Raw genomic sequence first — 26,292 nt, 5'->3', positions numbered from 1 at the left:
TGTATATTCTCATTGTAGTCACCGGTACGAGTGGATCTAAAGGTCAATAAACCACTTTTTGAACTGTTGTGTGCAGTGGATAAATTATTTAAATCTCCATTCCAAGCCGTCTAAATAATTCAAGCCCGCTAGGTGATTCGTACCATCGAATCAAACAACTCCGCTCCCCTAGTTACTACCCCTAACCGCCCCTCTGGCTGCTGGCAACAGCATACGAAGACCTCCCTGAAATCTACTCCTCCACAACTCTTCCATATTCATAAGATGCGGTTTCCCTGTAACCTGGTGAACCGGTTCACCGTTTTTACTTCTTTGCATTCTCGGCGAATGGTTGATCGCTTTTCTTCCTATCAGCTAGGACAACGCAACGCAACCCCCACAACCCTAGCCCTGCAGAGGAGCAACTCCCATATCAGGGTCAACTCCAACAAATTTTCCTTATCCTACCTAAAAATTTCCCAACTAATTTTTTTATTTAATAGTTTCATCTTGCCAAAATTCATTTGGTGTATATACCTCGTTGATTTATGTTTCATCTAAATAAAACATATTTCTTTGGTTTCTCTTTTCTTTTATAGTTCTTAGGTAACATCTTCTCTATCCTGCAATATCGTTCCTTTCTAATAAAATAGACTTTTTCCAGCGAAAACCCAGTTCTTTCAAAAGTTTCCATAGTGTACGTCGACTCATTTCGGGGTAATTCTTATCATCTCCAACTTAGGAAAGAAGTTAGTCTACTGTCTGAAATTATATTTTTATTTGAAATTTTGTTTTCCTGTAGCTTTACACACTATTTGAAACTCATAACACATAACTGTTTGATTGTGAATAGTTTGAAACAATTAAATATTGATGTTTTTTCATTGTTGATGTTAATGGGCCGATTTATTGGATTTACGCGGCTCTTCAAAATTTTGCATAATCATACTAGACTGTACACTGCACCTGGCAAGTTGCAGCTAAAGTAGATTATTAAGAATAGACGACTTGAACTTACTAAATGGAAAAACCTACAATCCCATTTTCGGTTAATTTTATTGGGAAGATTCTTGGATTGAAATAAAACAAAATTTGTGCTATTGCTTTTTCTATTGGTTATAAAAAACAAATAAAATATAGTTTAAATAATTTAAACATCTCGATTTCGAAGTACATCGAACTAAAAAGTTGAAAAATATTTTCAAAATAAGCCTAAAACATTAAGGAATGAAACATTTTTTTGAAAAAAGCGTCGAGCATTCGATTTCGTAATTATTTTAATCTTTGATGTTTAGTTTTTTTTAAACTATATTTAGGTTTCACTTTTTAGTTTGATTTATTGTCAAAATTTAAAGTTATAAGCAATGTAAATCTACAATAGAGGGTGTACTGATGTAAATTCTTCTCGAACAACAAAATAAAATTTGACGTGTTAAATTGTAAAGTAATACTGATGCAGGAAATATAGTAAATCTCCAAAAGAGGGCAGACAGTTGTAAAATTTGTTTCGGAGGTTGACGCCTTAGCTACCGAACTCAATTAAAGTGGTGGGATATACTAACAATAAGAAGCCACATAGGGGAGTACATAAACAAATACACATCTATAAAAATTTTTAGAAATATTTAGATTATTCCTTAATAATATTAGATATTGGGTTTTATTTCTCTCTCGTACATAAAAATGGACTATAATTGGTAACAATTATCATGTATAAAATATTGATAATATTTCAGCATCGAATACAAAATAATTAAGATATTGTCAGTAAAAGGCAGCAGTTAGAAAAGTCTAGTCTAGTAGTGTAAAAAAATTTTGTTGTCATGTTCATAAAAGCAACCCCCCGTTACATAAAATGAATCATTTTCAACGAATTGTAAGCCCACCTTTCAGCCCCGTTCTGACTTTATAGCAACGAAAACACTCATATAAAAAGATTTACTGCTCGAAAATAACCCAATGTAATGTCTTTTAATTTAACATGTCGTCGTTATTCTTGCGAGGAGAAGTTATTGCCTTCATGGCCCTTTTATAATATGCTCCAACTATTTGTTACTTTCTCGTTTTTATTTTCTTACGCTTCTCCGTTGGCTGGATTCTTAATGATATCATTTATGTGGAATGTTTCATCAGAATTTGTTGCTTTTCTTAACAATAGTGAGAATTTGCGAGGCGATAATAATAAAATGGAAATAGTCATTTGACGAAATTGATTTTGTTATGTGTTGACATATTTTTTATTTAAGAGACAATTAGAAAATCACTACTCTTTTTATTGAATGAGTTTTATTATCCACACGGGTTTTTTTACTTTTAAATCAAAATGTGGAGATATTTGGTTCACATTATATAAAAATATCTGTCTGTGTCACCTTTTAACGATAAAAGAACTTCATATTATTATTATTATTATTATTATTATTATTATTATTATTCATTCTCACATTATTCTATATTCAATAAGTTTTGTTTTCAAAAAGATATCGCTAGTATAAAATATCTTAACTAGCCTTTTGTTATTAAGAATATTTCTATATTTCAAAACGTTCCTTTTCTTTTCTTCCTTTTTTCAATTTTAACCTTGGTTGGTATTATAAAATGGACGCAAATCAAAAAATTAATCAACTTCTCTCAGCTTACTTCTTATTTAGTCACAGTAACGTGAACTTTTTCAAAAATGTTCGTGATCTCATCTTCATGATACAATTCTTCAATTTTTTGTTAAAAGTATGTTGTATCAATTTCTGTGTCACGTAACTCTAAATTAAACCGGTTGTTTTATTACAACTTTAGCTAATCTCAACCACCAATGAAATCAACAAATTAGAAAAGTTACCCAATTCTAATACCAGGTGTCGGAACGTTTTCAATTTCGACTTCTTTCCTCTAATAACTGGATTTATTTTCCGACTACATTTCGTGAAAAGTTTGAGCTTAGGGCCAAATTACTTTTAGCCACCAGTGGCAACCACACTTTTTCCAAATAAGACACAAAAAACATAACAATGAATATAACTATACTAACATCTAGGTGATATGAACATATAGATTTTTGGGATACCAATACGTTCATTAGAACTCAATGAATAATTTTTTTTAGTAAAGTTACACATGTTTTTTCAATTTTATATCTACATAGATAAAATTTACAAACTGGAGCTGGTAAAAATCTTCGTTTATATTTTTGTAAATAGCATATCGTACGTGTCAGCAACAGTTAAAATTTCTTGTGCGAAATATGTACTGTAAACTAGTGTTATCAACTACTTCACTGGTACTTGTTTCATTTTCATATCCAATCGAATTATTTATAGAGGTGTGGTCGAGAGGAACATTTTAATTGATTAATAGTCTCTTGCATTATTTATAATCACAAGGTTCCATTAAAACTCGCTCGAAATAACCCTCTAACTTTGAAATTCTCATTAAAACGATGTCACACATTTGAATTAAAGTAATTATTAGACGGAAGACATATTTGTATTTATGTTTATTACACCAGAAAAACATGTTCCAGTTTCTACGGTTTTTGATTTGAAAACAAAGAATACTATATATGACATTAGGTGTGATCTTTAAGAGCTTGCCTATATTTTTTTCTTACCTTTTAGCGAAATGATACGGTTTGTCTAACATACATTCGATCAGATCTGACCTTTAATAATGTATATTGACAGATTTTACTTGTTCAGTGATATTTAATCAAAAGTACAAAAAAAATCTTGAAACTAGAACGACGTTTAGCATTTTCTATAGTAGAACTACCTGTAATATACCTCATTAATATTTTGTTGCGGAAATAAAGAGATAGTACATTACTAAAAGTAAAGATAATTTATATTGTTTACCAGACAGATAACAGAAGGATTTTTTAACGTGCGATTGTTTGCGATAGGCTAATAAGTACATAGTTATTATTTATTTCTTAAAAGTGGAATAAAATTATATTTTATGAGGTCACTGGCCTTTTGTTTCGCTAATAAAATGTGGTAGACGTGAAACAAAAGCTGTATAATATATAATACATAAAGAAAATGTTAATATTGGAGATTACATACATTTCAGGTAGAAAACCCACAAGGAGATCCCGAATAAATATGGTTAGACGATGTAGACAATTCAAATACCCTGAATTCGGAAGTTAGATATAAGAAATAGGAAAAAAAGCTTCGCAAATTCTGAACTCGTTGCTTTAGAGAGAAAAAATGAACCTAAACACAAAAACGACAATATACAAAGTCATAGTGGAGTCCAGTTTAACGTTAACTGCTGTTAACTGACGGATAGACAGAAGGAAACAATAGAGGCCTTGGCAATGAACTACTTGAGAAGATCGTGCAAGATATACAGAACAGACATACATGACAACTGCTCTGGTACGGACATGTGTTGAAGATGGAGCAGAATTAGTGACCGAAGAAAGCATTGATGATACAACCGTAGTATAGGAGAAGATGAGAAAGACCCTCAAGGATCTGGAAGGAAGGGATTGAACAGACCATGAAGACAGAGCTATATACTGTCAGAGACATGGTGAGTGGGTTGAAAGGAAGGAAATTGTTATAGAGAATATAATATGCAGAGTTATCCCACTAGATTTCACATTATTCATAAGATTTCATCACTCGAGTAAAATGAGGTTTCAAATGCTAAATAGCTTCGATATTGTAGGAAGGAAATCTAACCAGATGATATATAGCTATTTTTACTTCACCTTCCATAATTAAACGACACTTAAACTAATCAAGACGTGTTTGATTATCTGGTAAAAATAATTTGTTTGGAAATCAAACTAATTGTGACAAGTATAGATTTTTTTTAATAAAACTCTGAATTATTCGTAATTGTTTTTCTATCAAAGCGTACTTTTTATATAATTTCGATTTAATCTAATTATATATAATATAGAGAAGCAATTGAACGAAAATTGAAGGTTTATACTAATGAAATTCCCGGCATGCATATAACTTGATTTTAAATGGGACATAAAACTATTTTATTTGACATTTGACGAGTTGATCACGACTAGAAAGAAGCAACGAGTCTTCATCAATTTTATACCTCGGAATATTTTGGATGCAATTGCACCTGGTGTATCATTGATTATTTAATGCAAGAATGGCGACATCGACAACTACTTCATTATTATTTATTGTTATTTTAATACAGAATTGCATTTTTCTAATGAAACGAGTTTTTTATTTTAGTATACATGTAAATTTATTGTCAGCGGTTGTTTCAATTTAAACGCATGTTATTTGTAGCATAACTAGTTGATTTGTTACATCCAATGTTTTAGTAATTAATAGTATATAGTATCTCTCTATCTAAATTGTCAACATATGGAAAACTTTTTTACTATTAAAACTATTAATAATTATAAAATATATCTTCATAAACTGTTAATCTTGTTATAAAACACAAGTTGTGATCTTCAGATCGTATATCAATTAGTAATGGCAATTTTATTATTTAATTATATTTTATTTTAAAAGAAAATTATATGAAATCCGGAATGCTATTTCATCTAAAGAAAAGAGTTTTCGACCAATGCATATTATCAGTCATGAAGACCGAAATTACTAAGAGCCTCTAGGTTGGAAGGCAACACGGTCTCGTAGGATCGTAAGAGAATGGATTCAGTAAACCAAGGTAACAGACGACTTGGACGTCATCCACAGAATCACATCATTCAAATGGCAATAGGCAGGAAACTTGGCAATATGGACTGATAATAGTTGGACGACAAAAATTACAACATGGTATCCACGAGGCATCAAAAGACCCAGTACTAAGATGGAACCATGATATAAAGAACCTAACGGAAAACCTGTGCACGACTAACCAACAAGAGACGTCAATGGGCTTGAAGGAGGCACCAATACATAAACATGTAAGAGATGCATATGGTGATGATGATATATGAAAAATATAATTTGCCAAACGTATAAATCCGTTGGACGTCAGACAAAGAATGTTATCTTCAGTTAGGAATCCTGGTTGTCTTTAGCGCAGAGGATTGTTGCGGCAGAACATACGTGAATGTTCAATTCGAATAAGTTTCATCATATAAATCGAAAATAATTCATATATTAAAACCTACAGGTTTTATGCCCATTTTCATTTTTCAAATACAAATTTCCTCCATTGTTCAATCTCATGATATTAAGCTTGCTTTCAAGTCATTCCTCTTTCTTTCGATATCAATCAATATACATCATTTAATGTTATTTAATCCTTACTTTTGTTGCCGTCTAAACTTTCTAACAGTTTTTCTTTAATTAGTTTGAATATTTTCCATATGTTAATATGTTTGTGATACATACGTTTCCAAAACTTTGCACTTTTAGTCTATTTCAAATTGTATCGTTTTTTACTTTATACATTACTGTGACGTTGCTATTTTTTTTTTGACTACTCTAAATATTGTGCATTAACAATAATCTCATTAGTTCTTCATTGCGGCGTCTTTCAACTTCGATATTTGTCAAAAATATGTCTCTTTTATAAGTAGTTCTATAGTATTGATTACCTATAGTCTTTTTAAGACGATGTGACTGTACAGATGAGAAAAATTAAAATCAGTGAATGATAGAGCAAACTTTCTAAAAAAAATTTTACAAGCAAATGAATCGTAGATAAATAATGAATTTTCAAACATTTTTTTCCATCAATACGTCGGTTCGATACATTAAATTCGTCTCAAAGTAAAATTAATCATTGCAGCTATATCGCTTTAAAATTACTCTTTCTATGGTTATGTCACTAGGCTTTGTAATTTGTCTATGGCAAAATGGGTGTTCTTTTATAAGTCTTAGAAATCTTAGAAAATAAAATACTCTATGATCTAAGGTTTCTGTACTCTTTGATTAAATACACTTCAACTAATGTACTTTTTCTACGTTCGTTATATTAATCACGTTTTTTTTTTCATTCATTTGCATTTATAAAGAATGTAATTTCTGAATCGGTCAAAAACGTGAAAAAAAGTACCGCAGCGGTTCAATTTTTCTCGCTTTTGCGTTATAAAATTGTTTTGTCAAAATACTGTGAACGCTTTGTTTTTCATGTCAATTCTTTTCTACTATAAACTGTCTCACTTTTATCTCTTAATATTCGTTCAAGAAAATCCGTTTTGTGTTTAATTAAAAGGAGTGTAGTATCATTATTAGTGATGGAGAGTAATAGTGAATAAAGTTCAAACTGCACACAAGAAGAATGTTGTTGAATCAGCAACTGTAGCGACTATGAATCTTCTCTCTGAGACATCCAGGGACAGTATTTAAAGGAATATAATTCTTATGTGGAGTGGTGTACTAAAAAAGGCATAAAGAGCTTTACAGAAAAAGTGTTACTAGCTTACTTTGAAACTAAAACCAAAATGTTGAAGACATTTTGGTAGACTTATTTAAAACTGAAAGGCAACCTAATGGTAAATAACGATGTAGACATCAGTAAATACTCAAAACTGTTTGCATATTTGAAAAATAAATCAGTTGGCTATAGACCAAAAAAATCTAAAACATTTGCCCTTGAAGAAATTAATAAGTTTTCTGTTGCAAGCTCCAGACGATAATTTTCTCATGCATAAGGTATGACAGTAAAAAATTTCAATATAAGCTTAGATATTATTTGTAACATCTTTCAGGTTACTTTAATATTCGTAATACAATATTCGCAGGAGCTCTGCGGAGGAAGGTTTAATATAAAATGAAGTGTAACGTTATTAATAATACCGGAAATGTTTTAATTATCACAGTACCTGATACAAAAACTCATGTTCAACGTCGATTTACTGTTATTGGTGAAATATCTGACAATAGATTAAACTTGGTGAATATTTTTTATAAAAAAACGACCCATAAATGTCAGAACAGATCATTGCTTTCTGCAGTATAGAAATGGACAATGCAAAACCCAAGTTTTGCATCGCTTATCGCAACATATTTACCTAATCGAAAAAACTACATTGGGCATACATTTCGACGCTCTTCAACTAAAAAATCTCGGTGGGTGGAGGAAATCCAACACAGTTGCGGAGGGTTACTTAGACTTCTCAATAAAAAACAAAAAGGATTCCATAGTGAAAATTTTAACGGAAACAACAAGTTCTACTCCAAGCAACATTGTAAATGTTCACGATCCTATCAACAATCCAATCCAAGTACTAATACAACTATAGACGATGTTATTTCTTTGAACTCGTTAAATGCTACCAATTCAAGTACCAATAGTAATTTAACTTCTTCTTTACATCAAATTAATAATGCTCACAGTTGTACTTTTGATATTATTATTTCGAAATGAAAATTGATGGAATGAAAAAAGTTTTGCCGAATTTTTTTAAGTCTACGAACGTAGAAAAAATTTTGTATAAAATTCATGAGTGTGAGTAAAGAAACTTTTTTTCACTCAATTGTTGCATAAATAACTGTTCTTTAACCCTGCAATTTTTTACTATTTTCATCTGTTAAAAAAGAATTTCCTTATTAAGAAAAAACTGAAAAATCTAAGCTACGTTAATTAGTTAAGTGATTTGGTAGAAGTTATGGAAAAAGAGTTGTTATTAACATAAAATTCAGTATATATGTATCGCTTACTATTACTGTTTCTTTTATTATTAACTTAGATAAATTGTTTACTTGATCGATATAATTAAATGCCTTAGATTGATTACACTTAAACATAGATGTATATAGAATCTAACTATTTCAGTAAAGTTTCTTGATTTGATGTTGGCTATATGTCAGGCTCGCCAACTTAAATACATTATTTTATTAAATGATAATTTTTTATTTACTCGGCACCTACGATAAATGAAAATCAATATTATTAATTACTAATATCGTACTTAGGTGATTAAAAATATAATCAGGCAAGAATTTTTATAAAAAATGAAAACGCATGTCAAAAATTTCAAATTTCGCGAGTAACTAAATGTAGATTTCTCTGAACGGAACAGTATATTTATTGAAACGCATGCCTAAATTACTCCTTTTAGATTAGTTTCTTGATCACATGTGATTAGTACAGTTTTCTGTATTTGTTTTGGGAATAAATGAATAAAACTGTCCGAACTACCAAAACAATAATTTATTATTTCCTGTTCAAACATGTAATTTTGGAATGAATTTCACGTCTAATAAATACTTTTTCATAAATAGTATTATAATTGAATAGACAAGTTTATCAATTTGTTTCCGACATATACTAGAGATAAAAATGGAGCGATTCATCTTTAATTTCATTCGCTATCCGGTTTTTCTATTCAAGTAAAAATCGTACATCATTCCTGGACACGACACAATTAATAACTGGGTTCTGGTCTGCAGATATTCAGAACACCAATTCAGCTTCTCTTGTTCGTGAAAAAATTAAAAATCTAAATAAAACATAACGAGCGCGTTCCTTTGTTTTTTTTTATTATGACGTAGATCGCGACCAACCATTGTTTTTGAATTTATTGTTACAACTCTCGGACAAAATGCCTTTGTAGCTAGATTTTTTTTGTTCTGGAAATTGATATTGTTTCCACGACAACAAATTATTTGGCTGTTTATAAATATTTACTCAACTTAAAGGCCAAGCTATAGTATTAGGTTTCAACAAATGGAAAACCGAATTCATATCTGGATATATCGTGACATTCAGTTTAAAGCATTCACCAAACAAATTATGAGTTAATTATGTCAAAATTGCCACTACCGGTTGAATTCCAAATGTTTATAAAACAACCAACGTGATAAATCTTCAAAATACTCCTAATTATAAGTAATACATAAATCAATATTCTTTGAGCTCATCTGTGGAAATGGATGACAGCTCCTTCTTCGTTTTTTTTGACCTTTCCAATGTCGAGAAACCGGTATCCTATCAAGCTTTTTTTATGCGTGGAAATAAGGAAAATATACATAGCGGTTAGCGCTTAATAAAGATGGATGTCTGTATAGGTATATTATCTTTCTGAAAGAACCCTAACCTCAGAACCAAAATCTGCATAAACGCCCTTGTCATTTGATTGTAATTTGTCAGTTTCAAGTTGTTCCTTCAAACAACGACATGTTCCAACTTATCTTTCTGATTATCAGTCTGAGATTTGGGAGCAAACCTCACAGCTGCTCTCTAAAATCTTGCGTTAAAATTCTTTGAACACAGCACCAAGATAACCAAGATAACTTGCTGACAGTTCACCAATTGTCACTCAAATGTACAAGATGTTGAACAGTTAATAGGCGTTGACAAAGAGGTTTACAATACAGATATACAAATAATATGTATGTATGCTATATAAGTACAAAAATTGATAAAAATAGAATCTACACTTCAAAAAAATCGTTTTACGAGGGTTGCTACTTAAGTTTTGAGATATGGTAACACTGATTGATACTGTGTGTAAACGTTCAATAAAAGCTCGTGTTGATTGGTGCAAAAAATGCCAAAATTTAATCGTGGTGCTTCCAAAGACGCCTAAAGATCATGACAGACGACGAACCATAGATCTATGCATATGTATCTGAAACTAAACAACAATCGACTGTATGGGTCGAGCCAAATCCAACAAAATCTGTTCGCGCATGAAGCACTTCTTCGAACCGACTTATCGATTGTTTTTTAGGCATAATTCAACATGTCTCCACCGTTTCATTAGAGCAAGATAGAACAGTCATTATCAACAGTCAATTCTGGATGGTAAATCAGCATTTATTTGCCAGAAGTGTTAAAAAAATCTGGGAAACCAATCGCAGAAGACGAATCATTCTCCACTATGACAATGGGAGCTCTCACACATCGTTTCAAACAAAAACAGTCTAAACATCGAGTTGATGGGTCATCCGCAGAATAAATTGCAAGGTCAACATTTCTTTACACCTCAAGGATCAGTTGGCGGGTTCAATAGAAAAACTGCTTTGACAATTGATTCAAAAGAATGTAAAACTGTATTGACTTTAATGGTGAATATTTTGCAAAACTGTATCCAATTATAAATATAGGTTTTTATTTGTCTATCTCAAAACTTGAGTAGCAACGCTCGTAGTTACAAGAGTAGAATAAATTCTTGAACATGTACATGTTTCAAATACATAAAGAGTTTCAGCTACGTGATTTTAGGAAATACCAATGTTTCGAATCTAATATCTTTGTCACATCTACTACAATAAAATTGGATTAGAACGGAAACCATTGAAAGTGTGTATCAGTAGAAGTGATGATTCTCCCTTTTTTTATTGAATCAACTACAATTTGGTGGACTCAAACCTGTACACAATATGAGTGTGTAATTTTGAATAAAATCAATGCTTCAAATACTTTTTGGAAAATGCTCGGACCACTTGATTTGTATTTTTATCAGATATATTTTATAGAAATATATAGTTTTATATAACTACAAGAAAACATAATTTTTTGGCTTATCGATTAGAAGAAATAGCAGACTGTGACTTTGTCATTTTATGGAAAACCAACAACTACTTCTAAAAAAATATGGTACTTCGCTATGTTTTGAAGAAATAATTCGATCTGTTCTGGTAATAAAGAACTGAAATAAATAAACAAAATTCACATTCATCGACAAACCGTTTCATTTTACGATGCCATGAATGATTTTTTGGAAGTGATTCGATGTAGGAGATAGAAATTGAGTTGTGAGGCCAAAATGTAAATGATACACACCAAACTATCGAATTTCATCTTATTATATTCAAAAAGGTGATACAAACAGAGTTGTTCAATTCGGTTTTGGAGTTTGAGTACTTTACCACTTCTCTAATGTATAACCAATAGATGCTTAAGACGATGAGAGACATACATAGAGACGGAAAGAAATTCGTTGGGTATATTTTGGAGGGGATGAGGAAATTTTTTTAAGGGAGGAAGGTTCATTGGAATTGGTACTGATATAGGGGATCCTCCTCTGCAAGGCTGGGGTTGTAGTGATAGGTTTACGATATTTTTTCCCTATCATCAGCCATTTGGCTGATGAATCGGTTTACATAAACATGCCATACCGACGAAGCTAAAGACAGTTCAGAGATGCGCATTTTATAAACATCAATGAAGAGTAGATAACATGCAAAGACCAGCAGAGCAAGAGTGTGAGATGATTTCTATTCATAATATAAAGACGACATACGTCTCTATTCTGCTTTTGATATTTTCTTTAATGATCAATTGAGATACTCTCATCATATCAAGCAACCCACCGCTAATTCCAATTCCTCTCTATGATATCTGGAACATTCCAGAACGACGACACCAAAGGTATCAATGGTATCATGGATGGCATGTCCAGTAATTTCTTTAGTCTTTAGTAATATATATGTGTATGAATAAGTCTGTTCAAGTGAAAATTGGAGAGGCAAGTATGTTGATTCGATTAACGCGAACGAAAATAAGATGAATGACATTCATTCGTTGACTTTGATGTACAGATAAATTACCGTTAGTAATATTTTTCATGCTTTTTCAAGTTGGAAAATTGTCCTTTATACCGGTAGCATGATGAATGGATCATTTGAATACATAAACTTTATTATTTTTTTCTTCAGTGTTACTAGTAAACAATACTACACATTAATTCAATGGGTTATTATTCCATTTGTAATGATGATACAACGTTGAAGAGATAAAAAATTGTAACTAACTGTTATTCAAAGTATTTTCTACCTGACGCTAGAGTATATTTATACAGAGTGTCTCATCCGAAATTTGCGCTGAAAGATCGATTTTAATCTATTGAGATATGGTTTCCCAGCAAACCTATCTAAATAAAAAATATTTGTTATATTTCTTTCTCAACGTCTTAAAACCATGAGAAACATTAAATCTTGTCAGCTTAAAGTAAAGAAAACAAGCAAGACAATGTACTTAAAAATGAGAAAGATGAAATAATGAAAAGGTGGAAAGAATATTTTGAAAAACTTCTGGTAAGCTGCACTCAAATGGGATGAAGACAAGATAAAACATATATCATTATTATTGAACAAGAAGAAGATAATATTATAACATGAGGACATCAGATAATATGAGAATGGAAAAAATGCAGGTAGAGACATTACGATACTCGAAATGTATTTGGAAAATGCAGTGCAAAATGCAACTCTTTACAAAGAATTACCTGGAAACAGAAAGGAATACACAAAGACTCAGACCTCTCTATAATAGTGCTAATTAAAAAAAAGACAAAAGAGAGTGAGAGTGTAGTAACCAAAAGTTGACATAAAGTCGGAAATAGTACAGTGAGGGTGCAATATTATTCTGGGTTAACTAACCTGTACACTCAGACAAATCTGCGAAGAAGGCATTGAACGGAATTCTACACTTCATCTATGCTTTCTTGATCTTAAAAAACATCCAAGTAAGAGCAAAGTTGGTTCCCCTTGGAAGGTTCGAGCAACCTCTAGTTACCTGTTCACGAATTAAGTTATTCGTGAAGTATTTTTGTAAATTTTGCGGATATTGCATTTGGTTGTTCAGTCCGTTGAAAGGTTGTTTTGATGAGTGATTTGTTATATGGTGTTTTTGAAATTGAGCTAGTGTTGCACCTGGCTAGATTGTCGTCATGACGTGTGACCCGATTTTGCTCAAGAAGTTTACTGCTAACTTCATTCACATTTTATTTATGACTGTCAACTGATGTGGCGTTTTTCATTATGGATCTGATTATAAATTTTTAAATTAAGCCCCAATTTTATATTTGCGGAAGTCGTGATATTTCTGACTGAGAATTTGACAATTTTAGAGATAGTTACCTTGTTCTTTTGGTCAGCGACCATGCTAACGTGAAGATTAATTTCTCCAGAGATTTTTGAAAAGCGGGATTTTGCCGGCCTAAAGGAGTCTTCCGCCGATTTCAAAAATTTTGGAATATAAAATTGTTAATTGACTTGTAATAAGAAGTAGGCAGGAAAATAATGGGAGGAATATCAAAATCAACTCAAATGATTATTTCCAGATGCTAATAATTCTATTAAAATAAATGGGGTCATTAAATATTGATGCCACAATTTGCGAAGATGGGATAGAAAACGGTGAGATCAATCGCAGGATTAGCATCACCGGACAAACATAAATAAAGGATTATGTCCAACAAAAATCACAATAAAAGAGATTGTTAAACAAGATGTTGAGGACAAATAGTGGGAGGTAACATTCTGAAATGAGAAGTGTCGAATGGAACCAAGAAAGTTGATTTATACAGCACCAAATCGGAGTTTTGAAGAAATAATAAAATAACATAATTCTTGGTTCTGAATTTATACTTATTGTTGCATTTCTTCTATAGGTCAATTTTCTAAAAAAAGTGTACGTTAAAATATTAGCTTCCCGTTAATTTTGTTAGAATTCAAGATGATACAATTTTAAAAAATTGTTTGAAATGTTCTTATTTATTCCTTGTTGTAACAATTTATAAAAAACCCGGTATTTTATGGAATACTAAAGATTGATTTTTTATCATTTAATAAATTGTTTCAATGTTTCTGTTTGATAAAACAGTCTCTAATAATCTGCTCAACGATTTGAATCACCTATTTCTCGGGTACTGCTAAAAAACTCATCAATAAAACATGTAATTAAATCTATTACTACAAATTTCGTTCGAAAGACATCTTATCTCTGCTCATTATCCTTTGGAAAGTTTGATTATGTAGCAGGAAGCAAGAAAAAAAAAGAAGAAAAGCATTTAAAATTGTTGAATTACAACAAAAACTAATTCCAACTTTTTAATTAAATTTCAGTCTGGTAGAGAGAACAGTTGTTGTAAATTAACTAACTTATTTAATATGGCTAGGGTTCCATTTTGTTACTGTTGCATTTCATTATCGTTGTTCGCAATATTACGAAGTGATTACATTCATAACATGAAAAGCAAGAAATTATTTGCTGATATTTCACTTTGTTCATTAAATGGAATAGAGAATTCCTAAAAGTTTGATTTCACCAATCGTCAATAAAATTTTGAATTCTAATATACGCGTTAGGCACAACAAAAAGAAATAAAGATTAGAGAGTGAAGGAACACAACACAACAGTGACTAGTGATGAGGAAATGCAAAGCAAAGACCCATGTCAAGTTAGACTGGGTCTTGTACTTGTGGTCTTGATTTTGCAGGGTACAGTCTATGTGTTGGTCTAGTATCCTAAGTACCCACACATTCCTATTCTTTCAAACATTTTATGTGTGTGGAATCCAGATCATTAAGCTGCTATACCACGTAGAAAAAAGCATGTAGACAACTCATGTAGTTCGACAAAGAAGAAGTAAGTCACTCTATACAGGGTGTCCCACGACGAGTTAAAACTATCTGTATATGGCAAAATACTTAGAGTAAAATCATGAAAATTTCAACATACGATCTTTCTTCTGATTAAATAAGGCAAATTCATTTTCATGAAAATAAAATAGTTTTATTTAAAAAAATAAAGAAATTTGATATTTATGAAGTTAAACTTTGAACACTTTTTATGCACATCCTGTATAAAATAAAAAATTTCTCAACATAGATTGAAATACGTCTGAACTTATTAAAAGCAACCGAATAGAAACCATTTTCGTATCTTTGAGTGTATCCTCGTAAAAAAATAATTTATAAGGGTCTGCAACGGTCAATATTTTTACAACAAAATTAATAACTGAAAAAGTATTCACTTTTCGAAAAAAGTTTTTAGACAAAAGTCTACTAAAATTTTAGGTAGATTTTCAAAAATGAATTAATATTCAGGGTGTTCTATTTAAAATAACAAAGTTACAGTTGACTTCCGGTAGAAACGGAAAACCCAAATAGTTTTAACTTGTCGTGGGACACCCAGTATTGCACGATCCTTAATCAGTGATATCCAAAATATGATTTTACTATATTTCAACAATGGTAATGACTTATTTATACGGACGGTCCAATTTTGCTTGTTCATTATATTATAATTTATAGCTAGTATTTAGCAATGAAATTAATGTTGTGGAATGAGCTATAGGCTGAAATTTATGGATCCGGGAAAATCTCATTAAGAATGAAGTTGTTGGGTTTGTTTGGGGGCCGAGGGTGAGTTATTAGGGAGTAACGGGGAGAAGAGGGATACGGATCGAGCGCGACTTTGGAGAAACTTCAGAATCGTACTTTGAAATTTTTACTTTCAAGTGAACATGATTGATATATGTAAAAATGGCAGCTGAATAAAAAATATTTTAATACTGATTATTTTATATCGGCATCAATGCTTTATAGTGTTTCATTTCTATTAAATCATTTGTGAAATTTGTGATTTATAATTTGCAAAATTTCCTAAATGAAAAATATCTGAAAAGAAGCCAAAGAAGCCACAATCAATTCAATTGAATTTGACTACTTCGTGGTTTGTTATAGATGACTCTTTAATCTTTTGTCTAAATATTAAGATGTTTGTCCTAGAAAGCAAGCAAATATCTATTATGTAATAATGAGCTGTACCAATTAATAAAACACGTGATTATCTCAAGTCTTGCGGTTTTTTCTAGATATGGTGCAAACTCCGTCTCTGTAAGGGGGTTCGAACCCCTCAACTCGAGGGATCTTGCGCCCTAGAATGTTCCCCGCGGACGAGAAAGTTATGCAATCGATATTAGAAAATTTGAATACTTCGAATTATACCGGTTAAAGAATTTTATCCACTATTTTCAGGTCATCTGTTTATCAAGTTTTCAATTTGAAAAAGTTTAAATGGAATTTCCAAGTTTCAATCTGAAGTTCCATCGATCTATCCAACCACAATATTAACTCGCGTTTTTAGTCGCCCTGTTGTGACATATATTTTCGAATTTAAAATTGTCGATGATCGGATTAACAGTAATATGATTGTGTCGAGGACTCAACAAGAGGTATGAACATTATTCCATGATATTGATCGGATGAAAATCCAAATTGAAAACAATATACGAGAATGCCATCCACACCGATAATAAAAAATGAAGTATGGGCATAGTAAGAAATAAAATTTTTAGCCTGATATTTTCTGACAATTCCTCAACGACATAGTCCGTGAAGCCGGTTCTATACGGTTAGTCTAAAGTTTGGCGGATGCGGCGGTTCTGGTAAATCTTTTCTTCTAAAAATACTACCTATAGTTAAGAATTTACTATAAACTAACATTTTTTTGCTTTCTTTTTTTTTGCGAATCAAATTTGTGAATGATTTTGGTACAATCAATTTTTCCAAAGAATTCGGATTCCATAAAGACGTTCATCAAAGTTGGAAGATTTTCTTGTGTCTTAAGTGAATTTTAATAATAATTTAATCTTAATCCAATCTTTGAATGAAGTTATTTGTGTATTTGATTTAAATTTTATTTTATTTGTTTCTTTCTATGTTTATATATATTTTGTAAATAATAAATTGTTACGAAAAACTTTGGCATTTTTGAACATATTGCACAAATATGTATCGACTTGTGTCTCAAATTATAATTAAAAATAATTGCAAGTCAGTCAGTCAGTCGACTGACCAGTTGTCTGTGTAATTTTTACAGTTAGTTCTTCTCGGATGAATTTTATCCAATTTCGCCCATATGGCACGTCATCAAAAAACAACATATACACACATGTCACCGCTCGGAAAACAAAAGATAAAAATCTGTTAGAACTCTCTAGATTTTACGCTCGAAAACAAAACAGAAGCCGTGAGACAATGGACGAGAGAACACTAGACGTCAATCAGCATTTGATGGTTTTCTTATTGACAGATGACAGCTTTTGTGAAACTTTAATAAATACTGTCTAAATAAGCACTTAAAATTCAAAGCAGCACTATTATCTGTGTTCTCGTTACTACGGTATAAAGCAAATGGATTTCAAGTGATTTATTAGAGTTCGTGAAGATTTAAGAGTTGACAGGTTTTTTTTATAAAACAATAAACAATACGAATGAATGAGTAACCCCTCTAATAATTAATTTTTTTTTCACCCTCAAAGATTGCTGTCCGCTAAAATAGCTGAATGGCCTATTTGTTATTTATATCAGTGCGTGAAGTATATCGCGAAAAATATTCCAAGTATGAATACGAGGGTAGCTATTTATAAGTATAGTAAAACAAGAATCTCTAAACAAAATTATTTTTATCGTTTTTCAAAATATCATCCGTCAAGATTAAAATACTTTTTTAGGCGTTTAACTTTGTTCTACTTTAAATGAGGTAGCTACGTATTTTGAGATATAAGAAAACTATTTAGGAAAATGATTTGATGGGGAGAGTACGATTTATGTGGCGTCGCCATTTAACAGCGGATTTGCCTTAATTAGGCCAAAATAAATCGAAAATGAGGAATGAAATTTGATATCTCGCTTCGTTTTCGAGATATCGATACTTAAAGTTCAATACTTCGTTGCAAATGAATATTTTATTACTTAAATTCAATATGAATCTTGTAATTCAATAAACCAAAGATTTTTTATTTAATTTTTATATTATTTACCCTGATACTCCAAAATTATATTGAAAAAAAAAACAGATTTTTATAGCAAAATCAGCCATTTTTGATGACTGTCATAACTCTGTGATGAATATAATTTAACATACGATAAATACTTGAATAATTTGATGTTTTTCATAAGAAAATGTCGGTTTTTTTTCATTACAAAATAAAAAAAAAATATTTAATGATAGTTTGAAGATTTAATTAGTAATTTAATGTAAAACTATCCTCTTTCGAGCAAAAAGTACGTTCTGAATGCTTTCGAAAGTTATATATTTTCGTTTGTTTTATAAATGAAAAGCCAGACTACTGTAGTTTTTCACAATTATTCTGAAAAAGTTCTCTGGCAATTATGTTTGAATCATTTATCCTATTTTTAAATCAACCGAATAAGAAAAATAACTGTAAAAAATCGTTCCAAATCTACCCGCTCCGAATTTATCTGCCCCCAATCTCCCCTCTTCAAACTCACCCGTTCCTCGGGCCTGATGCTTTTGGTCAGACCAGGGACCGGGGTCGAGGGACGAAGACTCCGTGGGGCCTAGGGGGTGAAACCCCCCATAAGAATAAACATAATAACAAAACTAAAATAATCCTCACGCGAAGAAAAATTTTTTTAGACTCAAAGTGCACCACGGAAAGGTTAGGTTGGGTTAGGTTGATACATACAAATATTAAATACAACTTCAAGTATCGATATCTCGAAAATGAAGCGAGATATCGAAAAATTTTATTCTTCATTTTCGATTTATAATCGATTCACAAAATGTCATATTCAAATCCAGGCGCCACGGAAATCGTACTCGTGCCGATTTGATTTATAGAGTAATCACCAATTGCATCAATGCACTTTTTTCACGGTTTTTTTGACCGATTTAGAAATTACATTCTTTATGAATGCAAATGAATGAAAAAAAACGTGAATATTATAACGGACGTAGAAAAAAATTGTTTTTCTATAACTGCTATAAAAAGTGACGTATTTCTCATAGTTAACTTCATTTCAAAACCACATATTGCTCACACTGTTAGAAATATCATTTCTCACGGCACTTTGCCCACAACACAAACATCTATATGGAGAATCAACAAAAATCGACGAAAACTTGGTTGGTTATTGTCAATTTCAAATAGTTGACACAACTGTCAGATTATTATTTTTTAAATTCTCAAGTCTCATTAGTTTGATAAAAATCGCAATTTCCATTGAATATTATTTTAGTAGGATGTAATTATACCAATTTATAATAAATAATATGTACACTGACAGTATTGACGATTTTGATAATACTCCGCCAAAGATATCAAAAAAGCTGCAAAAGTAACTTTAAATTTTTTGCCGGAAATTTCAAGAAAAAAATATGGATTAGCATATGAGAAATTTATGGAATGGAGAAGAGATGCAAAAAGCGGAAACTGTACTTTTGGTATATTTTGAAGGGTTGTCGAAAACTTCAAACTTCAGTATAAAAAATAACATTGATATATACACGTATCAGAAATTACATACCCAAAAACTAAAACATATTGAAAGAGATTTTTAAACGTCCAGACAAAGAATATCTACCAATAAAGGAAAATTTATTTAGAAGGAACTATTTTTGGAATTTAATTTTATATTTTACTTGAATTAACATTTTTCAGTAGATGAAAGAAATTAAATAATCATTAGAAATTCTATTTCAAATTATGGTCGATAGATATTTGTACTTTCAACCAATACTTTTAAATCAATGGTCAATGTTGCGGTGGATGATAGTGTGTCCGCTTGGAACTGTTTAAAACTATCGGGTGGCAAGAATTTTTTTGAAAAATGGATTTTTTTTGCAGACAACGGCAGCTATAGGCGTAGCAGGGGCATGTCGTAGAGAGGAGTTGTGGAAGTTAACAATCGATAATTTAGAGGATTTAAATTCAGCTTTACTTGTGAAATTAGAATAGAATAGAAACAAAAAAGCCAAGAACGTTCAAGTATAACGAGAGAATTTTATGAGATATATAAAAAATATGCTGCTCTTCGACCGATTGATTAGCCAACAAAACGTTTCTTTTCAAATCACATCACAAATTAATAAATTAAGTAGTATGGCTAAGACAAATGCAATTAAATTTAACATTAAAAAAAAACCATCTATAAACAGGTCACTGCTTCAGACGTTCTTCGTTCATTATAACAGTTTTAGTAAATGCACTAGGGGACCTATTAAACTTAAAGCGCCATGAAGGATAGCAATCCAGTACCGTGGCAGAAGGATACATCGAAGAGTCTATTAAAAATAAAATTAACGTTGCTAATAAAATCGTCAACTCTATTGAAAAACTACTCCAACCCTTTACAAAAATGGAGATAAATAATACACCGTATATGAACGATCAACCCTCAACATATAAAATTGAAATAACAGAAAATTTAATAAAAAGAAATGACGTTCCGATTTTAACTATACATAATTGTGAAAATTTTACGATATACTATAATTTTAAATAATATTATTTAACAGTTAAGATAATACTTTAGTATTATTTTGGTTTTACTAATCATAAAAATAAACATTAAGTTCCATTACTTTTAATCTTTCAATTTGTGCAGTTGTAGAAAAAGTATAGTGTGCAACATTTGGGAAAAGAATTTTTTTCACTCGTGTGTTGGAACAAACTTCCAAAAGTTGAACTTTTCACACTTGATGCACAATATACTGTTTTATCTCGCATCGTATGTTCAAATTTAATTGATAAAACTTTTGCTTGACAAACAAAAGGCACACATGTGTTTAAAATTATATAATTTACATTCAATTAAAGTCGAGAGAAAAAATGCGAATTTCTATTACTCCTTCCTGTTGTTTAATGTCTAATATAATACTCATAACCATCGCCATCGTTTTAAATTTAGTCATCATTTAGAGCGGCACGTTGCCGAATGAATGTAAAGTAATTTATATTCTAACAGTTAAATGAATAACGTAAATAAGATAACTTAGGACATCTGACTGTGAGTTAAGAAAGCGCGTCCACCACAATTCACGAATTGTAACTCTCTAATAATCAACTGGACTTATTTTCTGAATTTTATTGTTCTCTTTATTACTATTTGACCCGGGTCAATGAGATTATTTATATTGTTTCTAAAGTGGCTTCGTAAGTACATAAAAATAAAATTTTAATTATTACGATAAGAGTATAGTTTACCTTGAGTTAGAATTGAAGGCTTAAATTGCTCTGGAACATGAACTGACCTGAAACAATAAACGATAACATTCAGAAGGCACTTATAAGAATAATAGGCCAATAAAATTAAGTCGAAAATATCCGTTTAGAGGAATTAATTTCCAGCAAGCTGGAAAGTGTTTTAAAACCATTGGTTGGTCATAAATGCGTGTAGTTTGCACCTTTCCAGGTAATGAATTAACTTTTAGTAACCAAAAAGCCGCCAAATTTTAGCACTTTTTCTTAATTTCTGGCTTGTAGCTGGAAAACACTGCGTTTTCGACACTGTATTTTCTATTCGAAATCGTTTTATTTTGGTGAAATCTTACATTATACGGCTTTCCATGACCAAATTTGTTTAAAATAGATACTTCTATGAAAAAATCCATGGCCTTAAATTTGTAGAGAATAAAATGTCACATTACAAAGATATCTTAGTTTTTAAAATTTGGCATCAGTTTGAAAATTGTATTTTTCGATATTTTGAGTAATTCCATGTCATTCAAAGATATCAACAACCTGCACCAAAACATTGCTCTGCAATGTTGAAGGAATTTGCTTAGATTGAGTATAAATATGAGTAGTACAAATAAAACTCAATATTAAGTTTACCAAAGTCCTGTATTACCATTAAACCGTTAATAAGTATTATTATTTCCTTATAACCAAATTAATCATAGCTAATTTGAAACAATTAATTTCTATCGATGGAAATTTAAAAATAAAGATGATATAAATCGAAAGGTATGCAAGCATTATCTCCTTCAACGGGACTGTCCTTACCAATTTCTGATTCTAAGGTAGTATGAGCCACATCTTAATCCTAAATTCGAGCAAAAAAGGCCAAGGTCTGTCCTCCTTTATCCCCAGCTTAAAATATCCTTTGGTCTATCATACCAGCCCTGGATTTGAATACACTCATGGAATACGTAGGACGACGACTGCTTTTGTTGGAGTTAGAGAACTACCTCGAAACTAGACTTTTTTAGTGATCTCTTAATCCAAGGAGGTCTAGTCTACCTGAGGTGAATAAAAGGCGGCCAAGAACCGTTGACCTTCTGAAATGACAACCTCACGATCAGCATCTTCATGATGAAAAACCTTGACGGTCTCTCGTTAAGAAGATCTATAGCAGGATAGATATAGATGCTTGAGAGGAAACAATTTAGTTTGTTTCTGCTACATAATATATTGTATTATGATTGTTCTTTGTCCGCTATCAACTATGTTATGTGGAAATTCTAGTTCTCTAAAATTTATGAAAAACTCCTTACTGACTAGTTGCGCATATGGAATTTGTTTTTCAAACAGTGGAAAAATCCTGAATTGTTGATGGATTAAATATCTAACACAAAAAAAACATATCAGTAGATATTAAGAAGAAGATGATGAAATTAAACAACCAGGGTTAAGTAATTTGTTATGGAGAATGGAATTTATCATATGATGTACTAAAAGCCGACACAATTTACTTTCTGATAGTATTAGTTTTTAGAATTTATAACCCACTGAGGATTATATGTAACCCACTATTTTAGTTTTGAGACGATATAATCCCATTAGTACTAAATGTAGCCTCATCAGTAACCTCAAAAAATGTCTATCTTTTATACTTATCACCTTTTAAGGTATATTCATGTGACCAACGAAAGATCGCTCAATTTTATCCTTGTCAATATTAAGTTAAAATGATGAATTGCGAAGGATTATGCACATATTTGCTAGATGTATCACCAATCGTTATAATATGGATGGGGGTATATTCGATGAGGTTGGTATTTCAATTTTGAGTTCGTTTATTCACCGAATATCTAGAAATAAAGAAAAAAAATGTACTAAATGCGATAGTTATCCGCATTTCCAATGAAAAAATGACAGACTGTACTTTGTATATACATTTTAAATAAAAAAAGTTCACTTGGATTTCATTTATCACGCTCCATTTGTTAATTTTTCGCTTAAATATGTTGTACTAGCGCTTGAATTCAGTTAATATTTGTACACTGTACAGCGAACAAACTTGCAGAATTCTGTTATGCAACTTCGGGCTATAACTTCTAGTTATTTAATAGAGTATATTCTCACTGAAAATTGTGGCTGGAATAATATTACATCGCTCTGCAAATAATTTATTCGAGGAAATGTGATTTACACCCACCCCGATGGCGAAATGATGTTGCTAGGAAACTGAATGGCTTCATAAAATTCGTACTAAGAAAACGTTTATATTTCAGATTATATCAATCTATCGATATTTCCACTGGTTTCAAAGTAAATGTATTAGATGAGAATATGATTATATGAAAAATATCGATTGAGTATCTTCAAGAGAAGCTGCAAATTTCGCAAACACAACAATCGACGGAGTCTTTGCTAAATTAACTGATAACAAAAATAAAATTATTGTTTCTCAATCATATTTCCAATTTTATAAATCAATTATTATGAGTATAGTTAGGAGATTTAGTTTAAAGTTTAAAGACGCCACGTTTTTTAGTATTTGTTGATGACGATGAAACGTGGGTCCATCACTTCATACCCAAAACAAAACAACAATCAAAGGAATGTACTGAAAAGGAAAAACCGGCTCCAAAGTAGGCAAAGACCGTTCCATCGGCAGGCAAAATCATGGCGTATTATGAAAACTTATTGCAACTTTGAGCGAAGACTTCATGCAAAAACGGCGGCATTTGGCTAAGAAGAAAGTGTTGTTTCATGAAAATAATGCACATTCTTTATTGCGATGGCCAAAATTAATAAATTAAAGTTTGAATTGCTACCTCATGCACCTTATTCGCTATATTTAGCCCCCTCGAATTATTATATTATCCCAGACTTGAAAAAATGGCTCGGTGGTCTATAGTTAATGACTATTTTGAGGAGCTTGACGATTCTTATTATAAAAAGGATATATGGAAATTATTGAACATCGCTGGGAAAAGTGTATGGAGCTAAAAGGTTATCATGTTGAAAAATAAATATATTTGTTGTGTGTTTTCTTTGTTGGGCCAAGTACTGCGACTATCCACGTACGCCAGAGCAATAATTGGAAGGTTCTCAGTAAACTTCATCTTTTCGTTATCAGTAACAAGCAAAAAATCATCTTCTTCTTCTGATTGCAGGACTAATATACTTAATATAAAGTTTTAAGTCACGTGAAATAATTTAATTAGAAGCTCCACACTATATTTACTTGTTTACATATTAAAAAACGATTCAATCATTTACATGTTATGAAATTTGTATTGCTACATTTTGACTTTCAATTACGAGAGTTTTTCTTATTTAAAGACAACCGTTCGTTAATAACAAACTAGTTTGTATTATTAGAAAACCAATTAAAGATTTCGTAATACACATTACTGTTTAAGTGAAATTGAAATGTCTCTTTATATAATATGGATATTGGATCGAATACTTTCAAAAAATATTGAGAAACTGAAGCAGAAAAAAAGTTTAATGTATCTATCAATGGTTGTTATGATGATGATTGTCCATGATATTTTAAAAATATATTATTTATGCCTAATTGTTTGGAATAGGATTTTTTAATCCTAAGAGAAAATGGATAGAAGCATTTAGAGAAGATCTAGGAAGAAAAGGAATCGGGATCTGGCGTGAAGTAGATATTAGCAAAAATGGAATAGAGCAGTAAATCGGCCACAAGTTCTGTGCCTATAAGGCCTGTTAAGCGTATATTTATATTGATAATTAAGACGAGTTATAAAAACCCCATGGATTTCATTATAAAACCAACAAATCCTCATATCCACGATGAATTTAACTAGCGACTGTCTCTTACGATGTTATTATAGTTTATTACACAATTAATTTGTTTAATTGATCGTAATTAAAAGTCAAGGACTATACAATTGTCTCTTGTAATTTCATTTTAAATTTTAATAAAATCCATTATTCGTAAAAAAGTATTATAATTATGGTTAATTTGCATAAAAATTATTTGAATTCAAAATGTTAATTACTTAACATCTGTGAGTCTAGAAATTACATTTTTTTGTAATTAGTTATTATATTCACATCCTATTAAGATGCTTTCTCCAAATTTAAAATTAATTTCTTTTCAAGCTGTTTATAATATTTATGAGTTGTAATTTCTTCTACAAAAATTAACATTCAATCATTTATAAACTTGACTTGATTAATTAAAAAAATACTTATTTTTCAAGGTAAATCATGGTCCGTACTGAGCATATTTGATTGAAATTTATTTCAATTTTTTCAAAATAAGAAGAAGGATCTTCTTCAATATTCAATAAAACAAGTTTCCTATCAATCTAGAAACTTGACGCTTCGAAAGGTTTAAATTTTATTTCTACTCAATAAAGTAGATCAAACTCGTAAAAATGTGGTAAATGAGTATAATATTTTGAGAAACATAAGAAAACAAGAAAACTACTTTTTGTTTTGTATTAAATCACTCTTTATTTCAATTTTAGATATTTTTCTATACATACCCACGTAATATTATGCGAAATTTTAACAACAATAAAAAATAATAGTTATTTATGTATAAAGGCACTAAAATCACTTTTTTCACAGGACTGGACACGAGTGACAAAAAGTGATTGCTTCGGTACATATTATATTTTTTTCGAAATCGCTCAGACTCAAGAATACTAGCGAAAATATTTAGAATTGAGCAGAAT

General features: G+C 30.9%; 1 protein-coding gene across 4 annotated transcripts in view; it reads right to left on the bottom strand.

Annotated features, from left to right (window-relative positions):
- LOC130450896 (TOX high mobility group box family member 3-like) overlaps positions 1-26,292 on the bottom strand; it is a 192,452-nt gene that overhangs the window by 48,392 nt on the left and 117,768 nt on the right. Inside the window, exon 1 of one of the 4 annotated variants that reach the window (XM_056789625.1) lies at positions 21,608-21,646. The exons of the other annotated variants lie outside the window; for them this stretch is intronic. The gene's annotated coding sequence lies outside the window, so the exon portion shown is untranslated. Of the gene's footprint in view, positions 1-21,607; positions 21,647-26,292 lie in introns of those variants that run through there. 4 annotated transcript variants of the gene reach the window in all.

Source organism: Diorhabda sublineata, chromosome 1 (genome assembly GCF_026230105.1).
Source record: "Diorhabda sublineata isolate icDioSubl1.1 chromosome 1, icDioSubl1.1, whole genome shotgun sequence".
Lineage (NCBI taxonomy): Eukaryota > Metazoa > Arthropoda > Insecta > Coleoptera > Chrysomelidae > Diorhabda > Diorhabda sublineata.
This window is presented reverse-complemented; position numbering and strand designations above follow the sequence as displayed.